Here is a 14,846-nt window from a genome sequence, read left to right as displayed (position 1 = left end):
ACCAGACCACCTTGCCTGCCTCCTGAGAAATTTGTATGCAGGTCAAGAAGCAACAGTTAAAACTGGACATGGAACAACAGACTGGTTCCAAATTGGGAAAGGAGTATATCAAGGCTGTATTTTGTCACCCTGCTTATTTAACTTATATGTAGAGTACATCATGCAAAATGCCAGGCTGGATGAAGCACAAGCTAGAATCAAGATTGCCGGGAGAAATATCAATAATCTCAGACATGCAGATAACACCACCCTTATGGCAGAAAGTGAAGAAGAATTGAAGAGCCTCTAGAGGAAAGTGAAAGAGGAGAGTGAAAAAGGTGGCTTAAAGCTCAATATTCAGAAAACGAAGATTATGGCATCCAGTCCCATCACTTCATGGCAAATAGAAGGGGAAACAATGGAAATAGGAACAGACTTTATTTGGGGGGGCTCCAAAATCACTGCAGATGGTGACTGCAGCCATGAAATTAAAAGACACTTGCTCCTTGAAAGAAAAGCTATGACCAACATAGACAGCGTATTAAAAAGCAGAGACATTACTTTGCTGACAAAGGTGTGTCTAGTCAAAGTTATTGTTTTCCCAGTAGTCATGTATGGATGTGAGAGTTAGACTATAAGGAAAGCTGAGTTCTGAAGAATTGATACTTTTGAACCGTGGTGTTGGAGAAAACTCTTGAGAGTTCCTTGGACTGCAAGGAGATCCAACCCAGTCCATCCTAAAGGAAATCAGTGTTGAATATTCATTGGAAGAACTGATATTGAAGCTGAAACTCCAATACTTTGGCCACCTGATGCGAAGAGCTGATAGATTGGAAATGACCGATGCTGGGAAAGATTGAAGGTCGGAGGAGAAGGGGACAACAGAGGATGAGATGGTTGGATGGCATCACCGACTCAATGGACATGAGTGTGAGCAATCTCCAGGAGTTGGTGAAGGACAGGAAGGCCTGGCGTGCTGCAGTCCGTGGGGTCACAAAGAGTCGGACACAACTGGGCGACTGAACTGAACTGTGTTTGTTGAGTCATGCGACCCCATGGACTGTAGCCCGCCAGGCTCCTCTGTCCATGCGATTTTCCAGGCAAGAGTACTGGAGTGGGTTGCCATTTCCTCCCCCAGGGTACCTTCGCAATCCAGGGATCAAACGTACATTATCTGTGTCTCCTGCATTGCAGGCAGATTCTTTATCACTGAGTCACCTGGGAAGTCCCAGTACACTCCCTCTCTCTCCCCAGAATTACGTCAAATGGAGTTTTTGGTTTTCTGGTTAGCAGAGCAGAGGTCTTCCAGTGCTAGAGCTCATGGGCTCTCTGATTCTGTTGTCCCCACACCAGCAGCAGTAATATTTTAGACCCATTCAGGGCCCTGTGCTAAGAGCCGGAGACAGTCTGAATGCCTACTACAGGTCCTGTCTGCTGAGGTCAAGAGTGTGAGGAAGGAAGTGAATGCGCATCCTGATGGAGACACCTGAGACTGAAGAAATCAGCGCTGATCCTCGCCCACCCCATCTTGTCTCACTTAGTGCTGGGCTCCGCTGCCCACCTGTGGTCTGAGATGGGAGGACAGGGAGGTGAGCGCCGGCCCCTCCCTGCTGTAAGTCTGCTCACACACGGCTCCAGGCCTGACCTCTATCTCTGTCTCAGGGGGTGGGGGGCGGGTGCTTTATGGACACCAGAGGAAAGGGTGATGTCAGTGTGAAGGGGGAGGGCTAAAGAAACTTGGCCACAGCCACATGTCCCCTAAGAGCAATTAGCCTTAAAATAATTTCCAAGTGGGCACGTCCCATTCTGGGATAGGCAAGGGCTTAATGGGAGATCGGAAAAGGAGAAAGTACATTCTGAAGTCTTTCCAACTGCTTGAATCTCCCACCAGACACAACCACTTGATTAACACTCATTTCTGCAGCTGTTGGTTTTCTCACTGTCCCCCACCTCCCCAAACCTCAGGCAGTCAGGCCCCACCGCCAGGCATCTGAAAGTCTAATGAAGTTTCTAATCTGATTTCTCCACTAATGCAGCCCTGACTTTGTCTGTACTGCCACTGACACACTGGATTTCTTTCTGGGTGTTTACTGTACAAACACGCTTTCATCATCTGTAAGCATTCCCGAAATAAGCGCCTCTGGGGAAGAATGAGAGTCCAGCCTGATGTCCCATCCCAGTCCCTGGTGTACTTTGAAATTTTCTTATCACAGAAAGTGAACCAAGGGCTCTCATTTTCCCATGCTCACGAGGTCTTCTGAGTGACTTCACATTCTATGAGCTATTTTTAGTGGTTAAATACTTGCTTCTGAAGAGCAAAGCTTCTCCTGTCCATTTGTGATCTGGGAATAAAAAGAATCTCAACATTATTGACAAAGGGTTCGGCCCTATTTTATTGATCTTCTCTGGCCAGAAACCACCTAAATATTTCATCAGAGTAGAAAATACTTCTGGCACCCTAAAATATTAGTGCAACAGGTTTTTTTTAAGGCATATTAAAATCAGTTAATGGTCACAAAAATCTTAAAATAAAATGATCAATGATTATTATTTTTAAAATAATCAAAACTCTAAAATTTAAGTATTAAAGCCAAACATGTTCTCAAGGCCAATTAAACTATGGACCAATTCTTTATTTAGTTTTGGGTTTTTTTTTTAAGGATGGAGGAAGTAGAGAAGGATAAAATTATACCCAGGATAGAATCAGTTCTGGAGCTGTATTACAATGACACGTATCAGCAGAACAATATATTTTAAACTTGTATAGCTTTTTTTTTTCACCATAATATACTTCCATCTGATTCTCTCATCTCAAATGTAAAAACTTTACAAGACAATACAATTTGTCTTTCTTTAATTTGACGTATCTGTTTTTACAAGAGGAAAAATGCCAAATTCTGTTTTAGAAAAAGAAAATGCTGTAAAGACAAGATTATCTGTCAACCAAATTACAACAGGATATCAGTCACATCTGAAATTTTTCTTAGCCACTTCCTGAAACATTCATTTGGACTCTTATTGCTAAAGCAAGACTTTCACAGACATCCTCGCAAAACTGTCTTCACTACAAAGCAGCACATTTCCAATAAAAAATCTCCTCTCCTTTGCTCTCCCCCATCACTGACCTAATATGGACATTTGGGTCCTGTTTTCAAGAGAAGCATCCACTGATCTGACTTGAGTATAATACTCCTTTCCCTTAATTCAACTTCAGTTTTGCCTCTGGAAAAATACAGAAGCAGACTGAATGCTTTTCTGTGACAGTAGCTATTTATCTGTGATTTAAAAATCATGCACTTTAATGAGTGGGGATCAGCAGGCTGAGCCTTTGGGAATACAGCCCAGCGGGGAGGCAGTGGCAGCTGGTTCCCTGCTGAAGACCCAGAGTGATGGGGAAACTCAGGCTGACTTCAGGCCTGGTTCAGGTCAAGGTCAGGGTCCAGTAAGTTCTTATTAGGTGACAGGCAGCAAATGATCTTCAAGTCTACAAAGGAAGAGAGGAAAATCCACTGAGGATTTAGATTCTAAGGGATATGGGTCAGACGAAGCTGGGGAGCACCTGCAGGAGGCTGAGATTCAGAGTGGCCAAGACTCACCCCACAGCCATATTGCACCCCAGATCCAGGGCTGCAAACTCCGCTTAGCAGGTCATCGGGGCATGGGTCCATCAGGACTGACTAGAGCTAGATCTGCAGTGACTTCAGCTGGGAGGGGTAGATAAACATTCTAGAAAATTACTTATTTGCATGTATGATTCTTCCAGATTCTTCAAATTATCTTACTTAGCCATTAAATCACTTTGGTTAGACAGTAATTGGATTCTCTCATTAGCGAAGTGGGAGGTTTGCCCTTTTACATTTCATAAGCCTGGGAAGAATGCAATTCTTAAATGCTCCTGGATAGTTTAGTCATTAAACTTCAGAGTTAAAGAAGCCTATGGTTTGAAAAGAATCCCAGATTTGCAATGTTGTATAGTGTTCAATGGATCCTTAACAGACTTTCATGGACAGCAAGTCTGCTTCTGACCTGGCCCTGTGGATCCCTGCTCACCCCTGTAGATACCCCTCTGCCCTCTGACTCCTCAAACCAGTCACGGGCCAGCCCATCAGTCTGTTCCTTGGATTTCAGCATGGTCTGTGATGGAGTCCACCACGGCCCTTGACATGTCTATATTCAAGTCTTAGGTTCAGTGACTTCACTGCATCATCTGACACTTTTTTTTTTTTTTAACTGTACAAATTTTTTCTCTTACCACTGCTCTCCTGGCTTTTCATTCCTATGAAATGAATGAAAAGTCACTCATTCCCAAACTTTTTCTCCGTTTACTTTTCAGTCTGTCCCTTGAATACTGCTGCTTTTTTTAGTTTAGCTTTAGATTTCTTATACTCCTTATTCAATCGACACTACTGCCAATCACTTTCACTACCACTGTTTCAGCTACTTTCTGTAACTGGAAGCCCGAAATGTTCCTTGGAACTTACAATTCTATGGGAATGTCTTACACTTTCCTCAATGTCTCTGAAACTAATCTCTTTTTTCTTTGTTTTTTCACTTACAAATCTAGCTGCTCCTGAAGTCCTTACCATGACTACAAATTTGCTATTCACACAGGCTAACTCATCATATAGACAAAGGTTCATATAGACAAAGCTTCGGCTTTTCCAGTAGTCATGTATGGATGTGAGAGTTGGACTCTAAAGAAAGCTGAGGGATGAAGAATTGATGCTTTTGAACTGTGGTGTTGGAGAAGACTCTGGAGAGTCCCTTGGACTGCAAGGAGATCCAACCAGTCAGTCCTAAAGGAAGTCAGTCCTGAGTATTCATTGGAAGGACTGATGCTGAAGCTGAAACTCCAATACTTTGGCCACCTGATGTGAAAGACTGACTCATTTGAGAAGACCCTGATGCTGGGAAAGATTGAGGGCAGGAGGATAAGGGGATGACAGAAGATGAGATGGTTGGATGGCATCACCAACTCGATAGACATGAGTTTGAGCAGACTCCAGGAGTTGGTGAAGGACAGGGATGCCTGACATGCTGCAGTCCATGGGGTCGCAAAGAATCGGACACGACTGAGTGACTGAACTGAACTGAGCTGATTCATCACCCATTCTGTATCCTTGATCCTTGACAAGAGTCATTCCCCGAGTCCTTTTATCAGGGCTTTCGAAATATCTCTTAGCTCTATATTCTCTTCCCAGTGTGCTCTCCTTAGTTCAGGGATTCCTCAGATAGTGCCCAGATCATTTCCGTGGCTCCCTAGCATTTTTCCTGTCCTTCTGATATCTTTTGTCCTTCTGTCCTGCTGATCCTCTCTGAACCATTCTCCACACTGCAGCCAAGTTATTTTATGAAAACTGAATGAATCTAATTGTCTTATCCCTTGCTACTACTTCTCATGTTTTCTCCATACTGACGATAAAAGTCCAAACTCTTTAGAGTGGCATGCGTCTTTGTGTTGTTTGCAAAGAACATAAGTTGACTCCCCCCAAAAAGAAAGAGTATTTATTAAAAGTTACCAAGTGGTAACACATGGCACACAGAGGCAGGAAGCACACCTGAAGAACCTTGCTCACAAGCCAGGTGCTATCATGTCTCTGCTTCTCTCTGAGCACGTGTTCTATCATCTTGTTTCTCTCTGCAGACCTGTGAGCTCTACTTCAGGAAGCACATGGTGGAGAAAGGCTGCCAAAGCCCAGCCTTTGGTGATGTCTGCTCAGGTAGCCACCACACACCCATATGATCCCTAGTTGAACAGTTGTCATTTGATGGGCTCAGCCTACTCTATGGTTTAGCTCCTCTGGGCCCATGCAATCACCTTTTACTCAAGTGTTGTGGCCAGTGACAGCCAGGGACAAACAGGTTACCTTGACTCACACCTTCAGCAAGGTTGTGAATAATGAGCAGGTCCCATAGAAAGGCATGAACTGGACAGGTTTCCCCAGATGTAAGTAAACTCAACACATAAAACCTTTTCTTACTGCCCTATGCCTGCCTATTAAGCCTCACTCCTGCTTCTAGCTCTTCTTTCCTACACAAGACTTCTGTAACGTCCCAAATTTCTTACACATTTTCACCCCTTTTTGCATCCTGGTGGTACGTATCTGCCTGGTATATCTTTCCCTTCTCCAAACTGACCTGCAAACCCCTGGAACTATGCAATTGGGAAACTATTCATTGTCCTTCAAAATCCTGCATAAGTGCCACCTCCTCTTTGAATGTTCCCTAAAATTTCTCCCTTGGAATTAGATATTTCATCTTCAGATCCCATCATAACTTGAATATACCTCCCATTAACACTAAAATGCCCTGTATTGTCATCTTCAGCTGAAGCTCCAATACTTTGGCCACATGATGCAAAGAGCCAACCCATTGAAAAGACCCTGATGCTGGGAAAGATTGAGGGCAGGAGGAGAAGAGGGTGGCAGAAGATGAAATGGTTAGATGGCATCACCAACTCTATAGGACATGGATTTGAGCAAACTCTGGGAGATAGTGGAGGACAGAGGAGCCTGCCGAGGTATAGTCCATGGGGTTGCAAACAGACATGAGTGAATGAATAACAATAATTGTCATCTTTGGTTCCTATCTCTCTTCTTAACAGAGAATGACCTTCTTAATGGTAAAGTACAGGTTTGTAATTGTTTTGGTGGCAAGCATGTTCCTGAAATACGATGAGCCTCAACCTTTAGGGGGAAATAAGGGATGAGAAGAGAACTGGAGAGGCTTAAGGGAAGGGGTAGTAAAGCTGTACTCTTCCCTCTTATTTTCAGGAGCAAGCCCTAACCAGGCTTGCATCCACAGTGTGCCCTCTTTGGAGGGAAGGCTTGTCTGTCAAAAGCCAACTAGTGAGTGAATGATGACCTGCATTTCTGGGCCAGCATTGCTATTGGTCCTGCCCTCTCTACTCTAGCCAGATCAGCCCGCTGTCCTTGTCCCTCTATGTCCTCCTTGCTCACTTATGCAAGGCCCTGACATGTCCCATGATTGATGTCTGCATCTTTCTTTCAAGATCTCTATAGTAAAACTTCTGCTGCTTTCTTTTCCAGCATTTTGTCCTATCTTGTCTGGGATCTTGAAGCAACAGGGTTACCTTCAGGGTCTGTGAATTCCCTGGTTTCTGGCAAATTTTCATCAGACTTATAAGCTTGAGGACAGAGACTAAATTCTCCTTGACTAAATTCTCCACATCCTGGCATGAAGCCTGGCCAGTAGCAATCAATCAATAAATGGTATCGGTTTTGTTATTTCTTGCCAATTGTATCCAGACCTTCAGGTTCTGAACCTTCTTCCTGCTCTCCTAGCTATGGCTTCCTATCATAATAGAGCATTTTTTCACTGCCCAGGTGTCCAACAGGCACATGTGTTCAAGGAAAGATAATTGTATGACCCAAAGTCCTTCCAACCTAAGAAAAAGGTAACAGTGATAACTGCTTGAGATAGATACAGCGTGACACCAGCAGTCAGGGGTCCTCCTGGTTCAAAAGGCCACGTGTGATTTTTGCGCTCCCAGGATAGTCTCTCACAATAACTGCTACTGCTGCTGCTGCTGCTAAGTCGCTTCAGTTGTGTCCGACTCTGTGCGACCCCATAGACGGCAGCCCACCAGGCTCCTCTGTCCCTGGGATTCTCCAGGCAAGAACACTGGAGTGGGTTGCCATTTCCTTCTCCAATGCATGAAAGTGAAAAATGAAAGTGAAGTCGCTCAGTCATGCCCAATTCTTAGCGACCCCATGGACTGCAGCCTACCAGGCTCCTCCACCCACGGGATTTTCCAGGCAAGAGTACTGGAGTGGGTTGCCGTTTCCTTTTCCAATGCATGAAAGTGAAAAGTGAAAGTGAAGTCGCTCAGTCATGCCTGACTCTTAGTGACCCCATGGACTGCAGCCTACCATCCATCCTTTCCCTGCAATTCACTGTACTGTGATGACATTTGAATTAGGTTTGTTCTTTCCTAAAGCTTTTCCTCTGCTTATAATTCTACTATTTCAGCTCCCTCTGCTGATACTCCCCAGTCCTTACCCTGGCGTGGTCAGCCCAGCAGAAAGCTTTTCTGATGTTTGTCAGCATGTCTGAATGCCAGGTGCTCTTTCCAAGCAATTGCTACGCTTTTTAAAAGAGATCAGGAACACCGTTCAAGTAGCCTTCAGTTTTATTAAGGAGGGTCTTACCTCTAACTTTAACGTCACTGTCGCCATTTGCTTGGGGATGTCCAGTACTCCAGGCTCAGAACATGATCGTTGATTTAGTTTCGTTCAAAGTCCAATTTCATTTTAAGGAAGGGATGCTAAATCAAGTATGTATCTTCTTAATGTTCTCATAGTATCTGGTAACTTGATGAAAGACTCCAATGGTTTGGAATGTAGCAGTTGTCAATGTAGCCTAAGAGAATTAGGGAAGAACTGAGTGGGGAGAATATATGTACCACTATGGACCTGGGATCTGGATCTGGGCCCCAGCGCTCCTTCTGATGATCTCCCCATAGAGTTAGTCCGGACAGTATGTGAAAGTGAAAGTGTTAGTTGCTAAGTCATGTCCGACTCTTTGCCACCCTATGGACTGTAGCCCACCAGGCTCCTCTGTCCATTGAATTCTCCAGGCTAGAATACTGGAGTGGGTTTCCATTTCTTTCTCCAGGGGATCTTCCTGTCCCGGGGATCAAACCTGGGTCTCCGGCATTGCAGGCACTTTCTTTTACCATCTGAGCCACCAGGGAAAGCCTAAGAGTGGTCTAGATGATAAAGATCTCCATCTGGAAATCGAAATCTTCTAACATTAAGTATGAGTTTTTCCACAGAGCTAACATTGTATTAATTCCTCTAAAGCCATTTCATTGTCATTCTAGTAGCAATTCTCTGACTCTGGAAGGGGTTAAATGCCCAGTGGTAAAAATTGGTATTCAAAAAATATATATGAAGGGGTAAAAAGAGAGAGACAGTAGATAGAAAAGCCAGAGAAGGCAATGGCACCCCACTCCAGTACTTTTGCCTAGAAAATCCCATGGATGGAGGAGCCTGGTAGGCTGCAGTCCATGGGGTCTCTAGAGTCGGACATGACTGAGCGACTTCACTTTCATTTTTCACTTTCATGCATTGGAGAAGGAAATGGCAACCCACTCCAGTGTTCTTGCCTGGAGAATCCCAGCAACGAGAAGCCTGGTGGGCTGCAGTCTATGGGGTCACACAGAGTCGGACATGACTGAAGCGACGCAGCAGCAACAGCAGCAAATAGAAAAGCAAAGGAAATGAATGTTAATAAGGAACAGACACTAATAAGGAAGTAAATGTTTACCAAAGTAAAATGACATGAAAATAGTACTATGTCTAGACAGCCAGTATTTAGGAGGGAGTTAAGACATCACAGGAGAAACAAGAAAGCATGTTGAAGGCTGGAAAAGAAGTGGATATTGGTATGTGTATTCGTCCCATTTATTTCTTTCCTTATTCTCTTTGGCTATATTGACTAACGCTACGTTCCAAACCACTTGTGTATTTCATCAAGTTACCAGACACAACTGGAACATTAAGAAGATAAATAATTGATTTAGTGTCCCTTCCTTGAAATGAAATTGTATATTTTGAACTAAAGTAAATCAATGAAAAGAAATGCAAATATAAATCTAAGAGAAAACAACAAGAAACTTAATGAATATTTATGTTCTGAGCCTGAAGTAAGAAAGTGAACATTCTGAATTCTGTTTCATGTCCTGCCTTCACTCCTACGAGTCTGATCTTCATTCACACACTTATTTACCTGTGATTCAGAATTAATAATCTTCCCCCATCATGATCTACTGAATTAAATATACAGTAGGATATATATATCTGTTTATAGATTAAAACATATTTGGTGTCTTTAAAGTTATTATTAATAGAAAAATGTAAAACCTACATGATGATTAACAAAGATGATACTCAAACTTCACCAACAATTGCATGCATCCCATGGACACTCTGATAAATTTCCTCTCTTGCTTTGAACTGGTCCCTGGGTTCTATTACACCCAGGACTGCATCAGACTCATATCATGCCATGCTTTATTCAAAAGGTAAATTCACATCAAGTCCTGATGTGCCCTCCCCATACCCTGGGCTGGAACAAATCCCTTGGAGCCTGGATATGCCCTGTCCCTAACTGACTCTAGCTGCCCTATATGCAGTACTGGGATTAAGATGAGCTGGAGTTCAGGTAATAAAGCCAGGGCCACCTGCACAGGGCCATTCTAGGGAGGTCATTGGTGGTCACTGCAAGATAAGCCCAGCAATATCCTGGTGACTGTGATTTCCCCGAAGACTCAAGCTGCTAAATACTGAAATCAGTGTTCTAAATAGATAACAGCTTCTATTATAACATTCTCATACTTATCGCCTGCTTAACTGTATACAGTGAATTTATTTATTCCTTCTTCAATACAGCACAGCTTCAAATGTGTTTACCAATTATCCCATATTTTCTACTAATGCATTCTATGGAAATCCTACCATGGTGATAACTGATGTACCTCTAACTGCAGCTTAAACTTTTATTTTAAAAATCCTAATACATCACCCAGACTCCAGTATGAATCCTAATAAGAGAGCCTTATTTGTGCTTACATTGCCTACATGAAAAATGTGTTGATATTTAATCTGACATATAAATAAACACACCATAAATTTAAATTTTTAAAAATATTTTTAAACAACTGTGTGCTGAAGGTTACTATGAAATATTTTTTCGTGGTAGAAATTCATTTGGATTTTATTTTGACCATTTCTTGCACAATGAAGTAATATTTCAGAATTAGTTGGGAGACAATTCCCCACAGGACTCCTGCATTTCTACAAATCCTGTAAACAGAGGCACTGGCTGTCTTTGCTCTGGACTATGTTTTCAAAGATGCTTTGTGTAATAAATGGTACTGGAAGATAGAAATAGCATCTTTCACTGGAGCAAAGGATAAGCTTGCTTACAGCCTTGGAAAATACAGATGATATTTCCTCCCATGACATGGGACAATCATTGTACTATATAATAAATATGATATTTCCCTCTTAAAAAGAATAAGCATGCCTACTGCCCATTATAAAAGAGTCAAGTCCCCTAAGGTCAGACTTCTGTCCTCTAATGCAACCCACTGTGTGCTCAGATGTCACATGGCCTTCTCACTGGAGCTGAGGGCCGAGCTAACCAGCCCAGGAAAATGCAGGTATTCTGGATGAGAAAGTCCTTTACTGTAACACTGGAGTCTCCTGACTTCCATCAGCATCCATGAAACTGTGACAAGCTAACTCTTTAGCTTGCAATCTCAGTAAACCTCAGACCCTTCACGGTTCCTGATATCATTTTTAATAAAATCACATATAATGAAAAATTATATATGAAGGCACAAATGATATATGCATTTCAAAAATACTTTACTAAAACAAAAATGGAAATTTCTATTTGAATGAAGTCTGTATCACGCTGTATCCCCTAACATCAGCTGTATTTCAGAATTCCAGAGTGGTTTAGCCTATATAAAAAGAAAAAAGGAATTACCCTGATTCACAGAAACCCCTTCACAACTACTTCTCCTTTAAGAGATGAGCTGGTTTCAGTCTATGTTGAGTGAAATCATTCAACCTGAACTACTTCAAATTCCCTCCTCACTTCAAACTGTTCTTTATCTTGGCTAATCCTCTTTTTTCTTTTGTCTTAGAAGCAGTGTGGTAAGTTATTATAATCGGTCCCCAGGTCTCGCGCATCTCTGTATTTTTGCCCTTGTCCCATCCTCTCCCGCCTGGATTCTCAGCTGCTCTGTGACCTACAGAGCACTTTCCTTTGACCTAAAGAACAGGACTGCAGTGATGCTGGGTGGATGTCAGTGCCTAGGCCTTTAGAGGTCTTGCAGCTTTCTCTTCCCTGAGTCATCATATTAAAAAAAAAAAAAAAAAAAAACTCCAGGTTACCTTACTGGAGAGACAAAATGAAAGAGAGGGCCCAGAAGATAAAAGAGAGCCCTTAGCATTTCTGCCAAACAGGCTAAGGAGTGAGAGGAACAAGCCTAACATTTTAGTCATTCTGGTGCCAACTGTGGCAACTTCAGGTGGGCCCAGCTAAAATGACATGGAGGGGAGAAGAACCATCTCAGGTGGGAAATAATACAGTGAGGTTGCTTTATGCTACGAAGTTTCGAGGTGGTTTGGTGAACACAGCAGTGAATAACTGAAATAGATATAAACGTCTCTCTTCTTTACTGAGCCTTGCTTCTTCTGTCCTGTTGAGATCACTGTCTTCCTTAGTAGTTATCTCCATGTTTCTCTACTGGCTCCTTCACTTGCTTATAATGTTCTGCAGTCTTACCCCCCACCTTCCCCTGCAAAAAAAAGCCCCTTTTTGAACAGCAATACTCTCGAGAAACTATGTGCATGCTTCCATATAACAATTATCAAAAATTATATTTATAATATACACCCAGTTTTGTTTCCTCTTTACCTTCTATTCAAGTCTATCACTCAGATAAAACCTATCCATGTTTTTATCTTTTTACGGAAAGCACCATCTTAAAATTTTTTAATCCCCAGTCCTGACCTCGATCTGCATTCTTTTGGAATGATTTTGCATTTGACTCTAGGAACTGCCTTATTTTTTCAAGCTCCTCCATGATTATAAGTACCCCACGTTTTCTTAAGACATCTCTGGCTATTCCTTCCAAATCCTCTTGCTGGCTTGTGTTCCCCACCTGACACTGTTGTTTGGGCACATTTCCTGTCCCCCTCCCACTTCTCTTTTTATTCCATCCTCTGTAATGTCAGTGCCGCTGGTCCCATGACTTTAATTAAGACCTCTATTAAAATGGCCTCTAAATCACTCTAACTTCTCTCCCAGCCTCTAGGGTTTTGCTGCATAAACCCATCATCAGAACTGACATTTGCTGGAAGCTGGGGTAGGGGAAATAGGAATTTTAGACTTCACCTACTGAGTCAGTATCTGCATTTTAACAAGCACCCCCATCATCTGTATGTCCATGAAAACCTGAGAAGCCCTGCTGTAAATATGTATTTCCATCTACCTTGGCCAAAGCAAAAACAATCACTTTACCTGTTCTTCCCCAGAAGTACTGCAGAACACCCTTTTTTTTTTTTCCTAGTGAGCCATTCATTTGTCTATTTTGATTTTACCATCAATGCATCACAAAAGCCAAAGTCTTTGGCATCATCCTCATCATGTGCTTCTGCCTCACCTGCCCTCCACTACAAGTCCATCAGTTACCCATCTGGTCCATTTGACTGCCAGCACCTCTCCTTCTGCTCTGGCTTTGCCTTCCTGCTTATAAACTGAGTTTCCCTTCCTGGAGACTATTATGATCACATCTAAACTGGACACGCTCCCTCCAGCCTCTCTTTCTTTTTTTTTTTTTTTGCAAATTACAATATACTTTTAATAACTAATATACCAAGAGTTTATCCCAGTAATGTAAAGATATTGCAAAGTCATAAAGTTGTATCAGTATAACTCATCATGCCAACAGAGCAGTTAGTTAGCACTTTTCTTTCTTCTTTTTTTAAATTTTATTTTATTTTTAAACTTTACAATATTGTATTAGTTTTGCCAAATATCGAAATGAATCCGCCACAGGTATACCTGTGTTCCCCATCCTAAACCCTCCTCCCTCCTCCCTCCCCATACCCTCCCTCTGGGTCGTCCCAGTGCACCAGCCCCAAGCATCCAGTATCGTGCATCGAACCTGGACTGGCAACTCATTTCATACATGATATTAGACATGTTTCAATGCCATTCTCCCCAAATTCTTCTAATAACTTAACTACTTACGGCTTATCATCCTCACACAAACAAAAAATTAAATCAAAATGGCAAAAAAACAAAACAACGAAAATTTTAGAAAGAAAACAAAACAAATAGCAGTCAAAAATAAGACCAAAATAACAAAAGCATGTCACGTTCTTGTTTAAAATCATTGTGAAATTTTCTTCCTACAGAAGGTAATGTATATAAACTCTTATCATGCAGCATTCAAGAGCATGCAAATTGCAGCCCCAACTTGCCTTTTTTTGGCCCACTCCCTACATTCTCAAGTCAAAATGGAAAACCAACATTTACTCATCTGCTCACCTAGTCTGGAATTTTCTCCATTTCCCTATAGCCCAATGATTAGGTTAAATCTTACCTCTCCTTCAAGGCTCATCCTCTCTTGCATACACACCTCAATACCCTAGTCTAGAGACAGGCACTTGTCATTCCTTTGAGCTCATTTGACCTTAATGTAACTTATTCCAGACTTTAAAACACATTGCCTCAGATCTTGGTATCCACGCATAATCTACTCTGTAAGAATCCTTTCCTCAAGCTGAAGATGACATTCTATTTCTCTCTGCAGTCCCCACAATGTCTAACATAATAAGTACTTGATATATGTTTGTTCAACCTCTTAGTGAGTAGACTCAGATTGTTCATTAGTTCAACCATATTGCTAACTTATACTCATTTTTAAAGACTAGATTTAAAATATGTTTCAACAAAAAAATAGAAATTCCCACATCAGTTTGTCTCAGTTTGTGTGGTGATGGCTGGTAGATTTCCTCCCACAGAACAGATTTCTTAGGAAATCTTGATAAACCCTGGACCATATCACCACCAGTGGACATAATTACGATAACAATTTGGATGTGCTTTGCACACCCAGACGGGCCAAAGTCCATGTTTCTTCTTCAGTTTACTTATAAATAAAACTACCGTTGCTATGGATGTATCATCCAAAATATGCTTCCAGGAAGTAGGAGAGCAACCGTAAAAAATCCAGCACAGTAAAAAATTAGCAGCTCCATTCTTGAAGTATATAATCATGTTTAAAAGAAGACTTCCTGCAGAAATGTGGAATGGATCCT

This window comes from Bos grunniens, chromosome 27 (genome assembly GCF_055505025.1).
Source record: "Bos grunniens cultivar Pamir isolate PY7600 chromosome 27, Bosgru_T2T1.0, whole genome shotgun sequence".
Taxonomy (NCBI): Eukaryota; Metazoa; Chordata; class Mammalia; order Artiodactyla; family Bovidae; genus Bos; species Bos grunniens.
The sequence above is the reverse complement of the archived record's forward strand: the minus strand, read 5'-3'. Positions refer to the sequence as shown.